Source organism: Esox lucius, chromosome 4 (assembly GCF_011004845.1).
Source record: "Esox lucius isolate fEsoLuc1 chromosome 4, fEsoLuc1.pri, whole genome shotgun sequence".
Classification (NCBI taxonomy): domain Eukaryota; kingdom Metazoa; phylum Chordata; class Actinopteri; order Esociformes; family Esocidae; genus Esox; species Esox lucius.
In genome coordinates, this window is record NC_047572.1 from 15524651 (window position 1) to 15537852 (window position 13202).

Here is a 13202-nt window from a genome sequence, read left to right on the forward strand (position 1 = left end):
TGAATTATCTGTGTTTTTCTTTAAGTCCCTTTTCAATTTCTTCTCAGGATCAGAACTGTTGTCTGGGTCGCCTGGGGACCAGGGTGTACCCCGCTGTTTGGGTAATAATACACAAGTCCCAAATGGCCCGCTATTTCTTATCTAGCACATTTCTTTTGATCAGGGCCTGTAGAGATCTGGTCCAAGGTAGTGACTAATTTCGGGAATAGGGAGCCATTTAGGACATAGACAATATCTCCAAATGAGTTCCTCTGTTGTCTCCAGACGCCATAAACAGTCCAAGGTCATTGAGGAAATGGGAGGAGCTTAGAATGAAGGTGGAGAGAGAAGAGAGGGCTTTTCATGGTTCAAATTCTGTTATACATCATTTGGTTCAAGAGATTTCCATACCAGCTGAGAATACAGGCTGATAGTGTTTTTAATATGAAGAAGTTAGTCCCCACAACTGTTGATCCAAGTGGAAATTGTATATGTTACTCTGTATACATTTCAGAAGGGAAAATATCATCTGAAAGAAAATGCAGGCTTTTTTCTTTCGACTTGTCTTCAGAATGCATATTGCGTAATGTCGATTTACTCCAAAGTCACCAGTTGGTGCAGGTTGGATCAATTGCTATTCACTTTCCTTCTGTTTCTGTATATCTCCCTAAATTGTTTTACATTTTACAGCTGAAAACGTTCAGTTTTAGTTTCTTCGCTTTTGGACTGTTCAGCACTAAACCAAGGGTCTCTGTCACTGCTGGCTAACTTGTCCTCCCCCAGCCAATCCTCCTAAAAGTACGTTTCTGATTTATCTTTCCTCTCCACAATAGAGGCTGTAATGTGCTGTATTCATATTTTTTTTTATTTTATGAAACGGGATGAGAGGGGTCGAGACAGCCATTAACCAGATTGATGGTGTGTGTTGGGAAAAGAAGATGCCATAAAGCCCTTTAAAGTTAATGCCGATGTCTGTGCGCGCGCGAGCACGTGTCCGTGCGACCATGCGCAGGTTTGGGGCGCACGCACATCTCCAGCCTTGTTTGTTTACATGGCCGTGTGTGTTCTCCTTAGCGATGATGAGGAGTGGAGGGGCGGCTCGGGCGTACAGACAGTAGCTGAAAAGCCATATCTCAGACCAGGTAATGCCGGATGACTTGGCTGATGGATAACGCTTGGCAATGTTATGGAGAGCCGTGCCACATTTATGTCCCTTATTTATGACCTGTAATGAAGAGCATGATGAAAAGTGCACGCAACTATAAATATGAGCAGCTATTGGAACGGAGAAGGGGGTGATTATTGATGCAATTAACGTGTCACACCGACGTAATCGGAGAGAAAGAAAGTTTCTCTGTTCTCTTCTGTTCTCTTCCTCCTATCCACCTCGTTTGCCCGGTTCATCCTCCTCCTCTCCTCCTCTCTGCTGCCCCAGGTGTAGTTTATCATCCGGGTGTAAATCCTCTGGTCGTACAGGATACGGGCCTGGCATTTCAAATATGTTATATCCCCGAGGCATTATTAATTTTCTTTATTGACTAATTTCTTTATTAGTTTTTAGTCTAGTGTGTTGAACATTTCATGGTAAGCTGATTTCTCTTTCCGCTGATGCTATATATCATGTTCAATGTAACAGGGACAGCCTGTGTTTGTGGCCGTATGTAGATGGGATTATATACGAAAAAGGGGATTATTGTCAGTGACAAACCGAATGGATGCAGCGATGGCAGGCACTGTTTAGACATCCTAACTAACATGTGACCTACCCCAGGGTGGGGGACTCCGAGGAGGGACGGTAGAGGAAGGACAGAGAAAAAGGAGGAGAGGACAGAGGGAGGAAAGGGAAAAGACAGGTAGGGTAATAAACGAAGGACAGAGACTGGTAAAGGACAGAGTCTGGTGAAGGACAGAGGGATACTGACCGGAGAGGCAGAGGACAGACCACCGCTGGGTTAATCCCCATAATAGCCTCCTATTTCTCTCGCCACGAGAAGCCGCTCCGACAGACGCGGCGACACCGGGATGACTTTGTCTCCTCTCCCGTCTGAGTTCTGTGTCTGCTCTCTGATTGGCAGCGAGGCAGGCGCGCAAATGGAGAGCGGCTAGACGGAGAGCTGAAGCGGGGGCATCGTAATCGTCCATGTCCCCAGTGCTTCCATCTCCTCGGAGTGTTACACTATTTCTGACCCGGGGCCTGTTGGCTTTTCCAGTCCGCTGTAGTGTGAACCGTGTTTTTCAGTAGGGCGCTATGTTGGAGTCGTCCATTGATTTGCGCTCCGTGGATCTGATTAAAGTGCTGCCTTCTGTCGGCTCCACCCAACACCAACCCTCTCCCAGCCTCACACCCTCCGTCACCAGCCCTCTCCCACCCTCCCACCCTCCGTCCCCAACCCCCCCCTCCCACCCTCCGTCACCAACCCTCTCCCACCCTCCCACCCTCCGTCACCAACCCTCTCCCACCCTCCATCACCAACCCTCTCCCACCCTCCGTCACCAACCCTCTCCCTCCCTCACACCCTCCGTCCCCAACCCCCTCCCACCCACCCTCCGTCCCCAACCCCCTCCCTCCCACCCTCCGTCCCCAACCCCCTCCCACCCTCACACCCTCCGTCACCAGCCCTCTCCCTCCCTCCCACCCTCCGTCACCAACCCCCTCCCTCCCACCCTCCGTCCCCAACCCCCTCCCACCCTCACACCCTCCGTCACCAGCCCTCTCCCTCCCTCCCACCCTCCGTCGCCAACCCCCACCCTCCCACCCTCCGTCCCCAACCCCCTCCCACCCTCCGTCCCCAACCACCACCCTCCCACCCTCCGTCCCCAACACCCCCCCCCCCCCCGGTGCCTGCTGACGCCTGTGTGTGGGCGTGCGTGTTTCTGTGTGCGTCGCACGTTGCCGTGACCCTCAGGTGAACCCTGTCATTTTGCGCCTGTCACATTCTGTTAAGTGTGGTTCACACTCCTCTCTCCCTCCATCTCATCCCCTCCGTCTCCACCTCCACCCATTCCATCAGACGAGACCCCCGCCGTTAAACACCGTCTCCCAATAATATGCTATCTGATACGTTATCTCCCTCCTGAAATAACAGGCTTGGTTGCCAGGTGTCACATCTTCATCTTAAGTCCTCTATACATCCATCCCCATGTCTCTCTGTCAGTTTGTCTCTCATATTTGTCAATTCTAATTTACAACTGGCTTTATATTCATTTTAGAATAAGGCAGGTATTGCAAAACCAACACACATACCAAAATAAACATGTATACCATAACATTTTTGGGCATCCATAGCATTCGGATTTCCATTAAGATGAATAATGGCTTAGGAGTATGACTGTAAAGTAGCCAATTCTATCCTTCAAAGTAGACGTAGGGAAAGACTGCACTGAAATTCAGTTTCTATCCAAATATATATTTTTTTTTTAATGTGTGATATATTTTGACCAATTTGTTTGGATGCTTCTTTAGTGGGATTTCAATCACGCTCATATTAAGCGAATATTGATCAGAGTCAGTAGCAATTCATTGGTCTTGACTTGTAGTTCTGGGGTGAGGTTTTGAAAGGTTGTGGGTGTGTGAGTGAGGATAGTTAAAGTAATGCTCCTGGGGTCTCATTTATAACTGTTGTGTTTCACACTACATATCTGCGTGGGCCGTTTCTGAAAAGACTGTGAATCTACAAAAACAGCACCATTTATAAACTTGGCTCACTCCATACTTCCAAGTGTCCTGTTATAAATCAGATCAGTCCTGAAAGGGTGCACATACTGTATGTAAATGGACAATATTTACTATTCATGGTGATTATATCTGCCTTATGTTCTGTATATTTTGGGCGTTTTGGAATCATGTGGAGGGATTTTCTGATGGAAATAGCAACTATGAGTGGTGACCAAATGTCTTTGGTATTGGCAAAGTGTTAAACCTTTGCAATTACATTCTCTGTTGGCCTCTGGTATTTGACTGACTACGCAAACTACTGTGGACCTGTTGTGATTTAATGGGTCTAAATGCATTGGCCTTTATTAAAAAGAAATGTAATACACTACACATACATTCTGAAACATTAGGAATTAATTATGTATTATGTTTATAAATTATATATTGTCTACTTGAGAAATAAGGCAAGTCTACCAAAGTAGCCCATCTGTCCCACTGTTATTAATAAACTGCACCCCTGATCCAACGACTTGACGCTAATTACCTCAAATAGCATCTATTTGCCACTGTGAAGTGAACTGAAATACACCAGAGATAGGACAAATTGTACACTGACCTGTAGGCCTGAATATGAAACCACAGAGCCTGTGTGGAATTCATCTTGCTATGTATGAGCTTAACAACGAAGGGGGAAAGGGCAAAGGAAGCGTCTATTTCCGTATAGGAACGAGTCATCTCCACTGCCTGCCTACGTAGCCATTCCGTTGAGAAAGCTTTGGAGATCACTGATATGGATCAAATCAATGACCCTGTGTGGCCGCATCCTGAGGCCTCATGCAGACCTCACGGAGATCAGACAGACAGTGTTTCAATGTATTTCAATGTGTTTGTCACCAAATGGAAAGGCTCCTCGTAGCACAGTCCAATGATCAACATGCATTTGCGCCCCCGGACAATTGCATCGTGCATCTCAGCTACCACTCAGACAGTGCACCAACAAAGGGTTCGAATTAGGGTTGAACATTGTGCGCAGTTGACCACTAACATGATGTGGTGCTTTAAATGTTTTTGGTTGAGTAGTAATAACTAGAGATTTCAACATATTATTATTGTAAAAATGGTAAATCCCTGTAATTAGGTGCGTATGCAGATCCTAGAATCTCAATGTGCGTCAGAATTTAGTTGATAAATGAGGCCCCAGATATCTATGTCCAAACCATGAGGAGGGATATAGTTACTAATGTGCGAGAAATGTGATAACTCTGAGACGCCATGGAAATGGTGATTGCTTTGCAATTACAGATGCCATGAGGAATACATACAGATGTGTCCTCAATCGTTCCCTATGGGCCAACCTGATATAATCATCAGGTTAGGCACCAATAGGTGGCAGTGGTGATCTATAACAGATCTCATATCCCTTCTCTGCTTGTCTCGGTGGTATAACGTTGATGTATTTGTTTATAAAATGTTGAGTAGGCTTTACTGCATTGGCCTGGTGTCTGTCTTTGCCCACCACAGCTTTGCTGCAGAGAGATGAACAGATAAATAGATTGGTGTGCACAGGATTCTGATTTGAGAAACCAGCCGCACCAATCAATACCCATTGTCCAGTAATGGTCTTTGGAAAGAGACAAAGAGCAAGGAAAATTCTTTCTCCTACCTGATTCCCTGCCCTTGCTCCTCTTCTCTCTCCATCTCTCTCTCCATCTCCCTCTCCATCTCTCTCTCCATCTCCCTCTCCATCTCTCTCTCCATCTCTCTCTCCATCTCTCTCTCCATCTCCCTCTCTAATCTCTTTCTCTCTGTCCATCTCTATCCTTCACCCCTATTTGTGTTAGGAACACAGGACGGTACTGTAAAGTGTTTTGTAGGCTGTTTGGTTTCTTGGCTTGGTTCAGCCTTTTAACAAGTTGTATATTGACATTCCTGCTGGTAAGGCAGATTTTATCCATAGAGACTTACATATTGCATATAAAAATACTGAAGCAGTCAAGGGATTTGCATTATGCCTTCCATATTTACATGATTAACTATGCGTATGGGTAGGTTAAGAAAGACGAGGTTAGAAGACTAATATTGTAGATAATGTTATTTCTCAGGGTCTTACAACAAACCCCTCAAGCTCTTTAAATTACTGTAAGTTGTGGCATCCTTTTGTTGATTTCAATGGAAATTAATTTCCTTTCAGTTAAATGTTGCAAGGTCAACTAACTTTGAATGGCTAAAGCAATGGTCCGCTTTTGTCATAAAATTTGTCGTGATTGAGGTTCGCCTCAGATGAACGGTTTGTATGCTTGAAATAGAACAGGAAATTATGGGTTTGAACTGTCTGGGGAGGGGAAATAACACGAGCTGTCCCATTTTAGTGAATCAATTGTGTGTTTAAAGGGAAATTCATTACAATCCTAAATATCGCTTATTGAAATTGACAAAGAAATTAAATTCAAAGCAATCAACTGGAGATAGAGAGAGGCACTTAATTTGTCATCTAAATTAAACAGCAATGGAAAACGTCATTAATTACTGCAGAACAATAAGTGAGTAGTTTTTGGAAGTTAATTTCTTTTGTTTGAGTAATGAATGGTAAATGAATGGTAAATGAATGGTTATGGACGGTGCGTTTCTGCAACTGCAGTGGTTCTTTCAGTGCTCAGTGCTATTAAATTACGACTAAGAACAAGTTACTCCTTCAATACACAAACATAGATTCAAACCATGCACCATATGGTTTTGTCCTACTCTTTTATATCCTGATGTTTTGGCCATAAAATAAACAAGTCAGCCATTATATTTGAATGAGCAAAGTAAAGTATCTGTAAAGTTTTCTTCCAGATGCCAACCAGACTGCCCCTCTCTAACCCCAGATCTGCACAGTCTTGGTTATGGTTTCCATCATCAGCAGATCTCTGCTGTTACGTGATTTAATGGGAACAGTTGGCAATCACAGAGAGCGAATTAGCAGGCCTGTCAGCAGCAACCTACTATTGAGGACACATTAGAGAGAATGCAAGTGAAAAAAAATTGGGAGTTAGAGAAGGACATGACAGACAGAGAAAAAGAGATGGTTGAATCAGCTTGGGAATGGGACAAAGGCCACATTACAAAGATGATAGGGTAGAGCTGGAAAGAAAGGGATTCTTCTCAGTGAATATATGGTGTGTGTTTGTACTTATTACATAAAAACTGAATTTTTTGTAAAGATTTTATTATTAATGAACATTAAAAAAATTACACTGGATCTTTGAACCACATAACTTTACCAGCTTGGACCTACCTTCTATTCCAGACTCATATGAATTCAGCAGTACCTATTAGCTATCCCACTGTCATATCAATGCACTTACCAGCATCTAACTTTACTGTCTGCTATCTCTTTGTAACATGAATTCATCAGCCAGCAGGTAACTGTGTTATTAGCTATCCCATAGTTTAATCGATTAACCAGTCTAGTAGATGCATATGTCTCTGCTACACACAAACAGCTACACACTCCCTGTTATAAAGGGCTCTGGCTTTTCACTATGAAGGTCATCACTTATTCAACACTGCACTCAAACAGAGGAACAAAAAAACTTACTCTGTAAAAACTGAAAATGATGGAAAGCAAGCCAAAACCAGTTCTCTTAAACACCCAGAGAAATGTTGATTCGATATTCATTATGTGAATTTAAATTTGTGGGATCAAAATTAGTTTTGTTTCTACAGCTGGATCATAAATAGGTGTACAGAACATAGGACAGGCCAGCGGTGAAGGGGCTCATTCTATCTTCAGTTTGTGCGCAAGCATCCCTGTGTACACAATGCCCTCAGATGGGGGCAGACGAGATTGACTTACTAACAAGATACTCTCTATGAAGCAGGAGCCATGCGTATTCTGTCATCACTATAAAACATAGCATGGCAGAACATTAGATATGTTGTGTGACACAGGAACCACAGCTACATTGACCTCATGCTGAAGGCCTTTGTTCATTTCTCCCTTAACCAGACTACCTCTAGGGACTGAAGACGGGTTTGGACCCTGTATTGTTTTTTGATCACAGTCAGTAAGGTTGAAATAAATAGTCAGATAACAGTGAACAATACTTAGCATTCGTCAAGGTTGGGATACTAGCAGAAAAAGGAGCAACACATTACATAGCTCTACGTTAGGTGTGTCTGGTCTATTTAATACATAGAAGCAGAGAGTTTAGTTTAGATTAGTCTTATTTGTATGTGTGGGCCCAAAGCGCACGAGGGTAGGGGATGCATAGATCCTACAATATGGTCCTGATATAATTTATGGATCTGTTTAGAATGGAGTGGGACATGTGCCTCTGCATGGCCCAGGGCCTGTCCCCATCTCTGAATGGCTGTCCTCTATTCGCTGTCCCAAATGGATGCATGTTTGTCATATTACTAGTTTTGGGTTGCAGACCAGCCTGTTTAAGACAGAAAATAGTTTAAAACATAAAATAAATCTAAATAAATTCTTCACTACATTCACGTGAAACCATTTTCATTTTGCCAGGTCTTGTTGGCCAGGCAGCTGTTATAAGCAGCCTTGAACTCATACCGTTAATGTCATCCCGGAGCAAAAGCATTCCTTTACATTCTCACTCAACCATAACCATGTCTCCCTAAGCGATTTGTATCCCAAAGACAAAGTGTCTGGTTAGTCAACAGGCAAGCATGTCTGGCCTCAGTGGTCCACGCCAGCAGCCAAGCCTGACCACCAGTAGATCCACAAGTTCAGTAGGTTTTTCTGAGGATGGATGAGCTTTGTTGTGATACATTTCATAATGGGCTTCTTTAAAAATCGACAAACAACAAGTTTCCCATCTAGAGGAACAACCCTATACACAGTGGTTCTTCACCTTTATACCTATAAGGCCCCCACTGCCTTTGAATGACAGAGTGCACAGTAATTGAATGAAAGAGTGTAATTGAATGACAGAGTGTAATTGAATGGCAGAGTGCACAGTAATTGAATGACAGAGTGTAATTGAATGACAGAGTGTAATTGAATGACAGAATGTAATTGAATGACAGAGTGCCACTGAATGACAGAGTGCACAGTAATTGAATGACAGAGTGTAATTGAATGACAGAGTGTAATTGAATGACAGAGTACCATTGAATGACAGAGTACCATTGAATGGCAGAGTGTAATTGAATGACAGAGTGCCATTGAATGACAGACTATTTCATAATTGCAAAAGCTGCACATTCAATGTGAGGACTGCAGCTGACATGGGTGGAAATAATCTGGCCAGTGCGTAGAGTGCATGTATCTTTGAAAAGATAACCCAAATGTCATTCTAAAGCATTGATCTGCCCATGCATTAAGTCCTCAAGGCTATCTATTCCTTCAGAATGTCTATTGTTTTATCCTAGGGCAAGAATTTCTCATTGTACAAATGTTAGTAGGCAACCCTGGGAGGAGGGTAATGAAATTGAGTAATGAAATGGTTGGTGAAAGTTGCAAGCAGTAGCTGATGTTCTTACTGGCAGATGTTCCTAGTTTGGCATGTTTCACTGCAAGAAATTATTGAATTAATTATCTTTTATATGATTTGGCTGATCTTTTCTTATACAGTGCCTTGTAAATTATTCCAACCCCAGAACAATTCTTTCATATTACCAAATTAGAACTGGTACATTGAAATTTCTTTCTGTTTGATATTACAATTAAACTCCAAATCAATTATTGTGACATTTTATATTGGTAAATATTTCCAAGAAGAAAAAAAATGTAATAATAAATACAACTCTTTCCTTTCCAAAAAAGTTGAAAAGGGGAAGTTTTGAGTGAGGAACGGAAGCGTTCCATTTGCAGTGGTCTTTTAATTTTAACCCTTCTGTTCCTCACTCATAACCGTCCCTTTGGTCTCTTAATTTGTTCTGGAGCTGTATGTTGCTGTGGAAACTCCTAATTGACACAGATGAAAGAAACAATTATCCTACCAATGCCCATTGAACTGTTAATAGCTGTCATTTTCTTGATAAAACACTGTTGAATCTTCATTGATCAGGCTGTGAATCTCAAAGAAGACCATGATGAAGACCAACATTTATTTATTTTTTACCGAAGTTAGAGATGGATTACGTAGGGTACAAATACTTTGCAAGTGTTTGAATATCCCAGTGAACACAGCTGGATCAATAACCAGGAAGTGGAAGCTGCACCACACCACCCAGCCATGGCATGAAAAGGCTTTAAAAACTCAGCGCTCAAACAAGGAGACTTGTGAGAGAAGCCACAGAGAGGCCAATAATCCCTTTGAAGGAGCTGCAGAGTTCAGTGGCTGGAAGTGGAGTAATGGTGCGCCAGTCAACCATATCAAGAGCTCTGCATAACACTGGCCTTTATGGGAGGGGGGAAAGAAAGAAGCTGTTACTCCGAAAAGCTGTCTGCAGTTGGCCAGACAACATGACAGTGGATGCAGGTCAGATGAAGATCAAGATAAAGATTTCTTGCCAAAACAGAATGATCTCAAGCACAAGGCCAAAGCAACATGGGAGCGGCTCAAGAACTTAAAGGTGAATGTCCTAAAGCGGCCCAAAAAGATTTAAATCCTATTGAGAACCTGTGAGACTATTTCAAAATTCTGGTCCGCTAATGTCGTTCAACTGACCAGCAATACTTTGAGCAAATCTGCAAAGTATAGGGCAAAATTTGTCTGACACTATGTGCAAAGCTGGTACTTGCTTACGCAAAAAGACTTAAAGCTGTTACTCCAGCAAAAAGTGGCTCTACTAAATATTAATGATTTGGCATTGAATACTAATGCTAATTTAGATTTTTGTGTCCTTATGTTAAACCAATGTGGCCTTACAATAATTGTGTTTAACTTTCAGTATTTTAAAATAAACTGAGTAACAGAATACAATGTCAATGTAACATTTATAATTCATTAATATAGATTGATCAGGAATTTTAATATTTTTACAAGGCACTGAGTATATAGAAATCTTAAAGTGACCACAGTATACAACAGCAGTCTGGTTAACAAGAACTTGCAAACATATAAACACAGATGTTATTGTCTCAAGACCTGACTCACTCCAAATCCGATAAATGTACTTTACCTCGGTGAATCACTTTACCTTGGCAAAATGGATCTAACACAACAGACATAAACATTTGAGCCCGACCGATATATCAGTTGACCGATTTTATTGCACGATATTAGCATTTTACAATTATTAGCATTTTACAAATTATATTTGTATCTGCAATATATTAACTAATATGAGACTGATACAGTGGGGCAAAAAAGTATTTAGTCAGCCACCAATTGTGCTCCCACTCAAAAAGATGAGAGAGGCCTGTCATTTTCATCATAGGTACACTTCAACTATGAGAGACAAAATGAGAAAAATAAATCCAGAAAATCACATTGTAGGATTTTTTATGAATTTATTGGTAAATTCCTTGGTAAAATAAGTATTTGGTCACCTACAAACAAGCAAGATTTCTGGCTCTCACAGACCTGTAACTTCTTCTTTAAGAGGCTCCTCTGTCCTCCACTGGTTACCTGTATTAATGGCACCTGTTTGAACTTGTTATCAGTATAAAAGACACCTGTCCACAAGCTCAAACAGTCACACTCCAAACTCCACTATGGCCAAGACCAAAGAGCTGTCAAAGGACACCAGAAACAAAATTGTAGACCTGCACCAGGCTGGGAAGACTGAATCTGCAATAGGTAAGCAGCTTGGTGTGAAGAAATCAACTGTGGGAGCAATTATAAGAAAATGGAAGACATACAAGACCACTGATAATCTCCCTCGATCCCGGGCTCCACGCAAGATCTCACCCCGTGGGCTCAAAATGATCACAAGAACGGTGAGCAAAAATCCCAGAACCACCCGGGGGGACCTAGTGAATGACCTGCAGAGAGCTGGGACCAAAGTTACAAAGGCTACCATCAGTAACACACTACGCCGCCAGGGAATCAAATCCTGCAGTGCCAGACGTGTCCCCCTGCTTAAGCCAGTACATGTCCAGGCCCGTCTGAGGTTTGCTAGAGAGCATTTGGATGGTCCAGAAGAGGATTTGGAGAATGTCATATGGTCAGATGAAACCAAAATATAACTTTTTCATAAAAACTCAACTCGTCGTTTGGAGGAGAAAGAATGCTGAATTGCATCCAAAGAACACCATACCTACTGTGAAGCATGGGGGTGGAAACATCATGCTTTGGGGTTGTTTTTCTGCAAAGGGACAAAGCCGATTGATCCATGTAAAAGAAAGAATGGATGGGGCCATGTATCATGAGATTTTGAGATTTTCAGCAAGGGCATTGAAGATGAAACGTGGCTGGGTCTTTCAGCATGACAATGATCCCAAACACACCGCCTGGGCAACGAAGGAGTGGCTTTTCAAGAAGCATTTCAAGGTCCTGGAGTGGCCTAGCCAGTCACCAGATCTCAACCCCATAAAAAGTATTTGGAGCGAGTTGAAAGTCTGTGTTGCCCAGCGACAGCCCCAAAACATCACTGCTCTAGAAGAGATCTGCATGGAGGAATGGGCCAAAATACCAGCAACAGTGTGTGAAAACCTTGTGAAGATTTATGGAAAACATTTGACCTCTGTCATTGCCAACAAAGGGTATATAACAAAGTATTGAGATGAACTTTTGTTATTGACCAAATACTTATTTTACACCATAATGTACCAATAAATTCATATAAAATCATACAATGTGATTTTCTGGATTTATTTTTCTCATTTTGTCTCTCATAGTTGAAGTGTACCTATGATGAAAATTACAGGCCTCTCTCATCTTTTTGAGTGGGAGAACTTGCACAATTGGTGGCTGACTAAATACTTTTTTGCCCCACTGTATAGTATGGGTTTTCAAGTAAACACTTGCGTTTCCATATTTCCATGACTACTAGCTATCTAACTAATGATAGCTCTGTGGGACTGGGGAAGTGTGTTTCCCAGCTTTCACTGAGGGGGCATGTTTAGATTTGATTAAAGTACTGTAGTTTCATCACAGAGCTAACGTTTGTTAGCTAGTTAGCTAGCTGTCTTGGGGATTTTAGCTTGGACGAAAGCAGCACTGTATCACCATCAGACCAGTTATACATTGTAGATCTTGTTTTAGTCGAGTTGGCTAATGCAAGGCAGCTCAGGACAAATACAGCACTTGATCCATGTTTAGTTGTTGCCCAGTTGTTCCACAACCACAATTTTCTCTTTCTGTTGGGACATTGGTAAATACATTGAATCTGTGTCAAGATTTGTTAATTAGCTCCATGATTTGCCTACTTAAAAACATATCATAGAATTATCCGCAAAAAGTTAAGTATGAATAGAAGAAAGCACATAATTCAAGTCAATACAATGTTTGCAATGGGGTTACGTGTAGTGATGGATCGTTAGCAAACAATTGTCTCATCTTTTCGGAGAGCACTAATAACTTTATTGCATTGGTGAATAGATCCATTAATTTGTCTCAATGATTTGCCCATAAATAATGCAGCAAAACTTCTAATATTTCTCTTAGATTGCCTGTTTGAGCGTGCATCATGATCTAATATAATGATTGAACACCTTTTAAGCTGTCAGGTG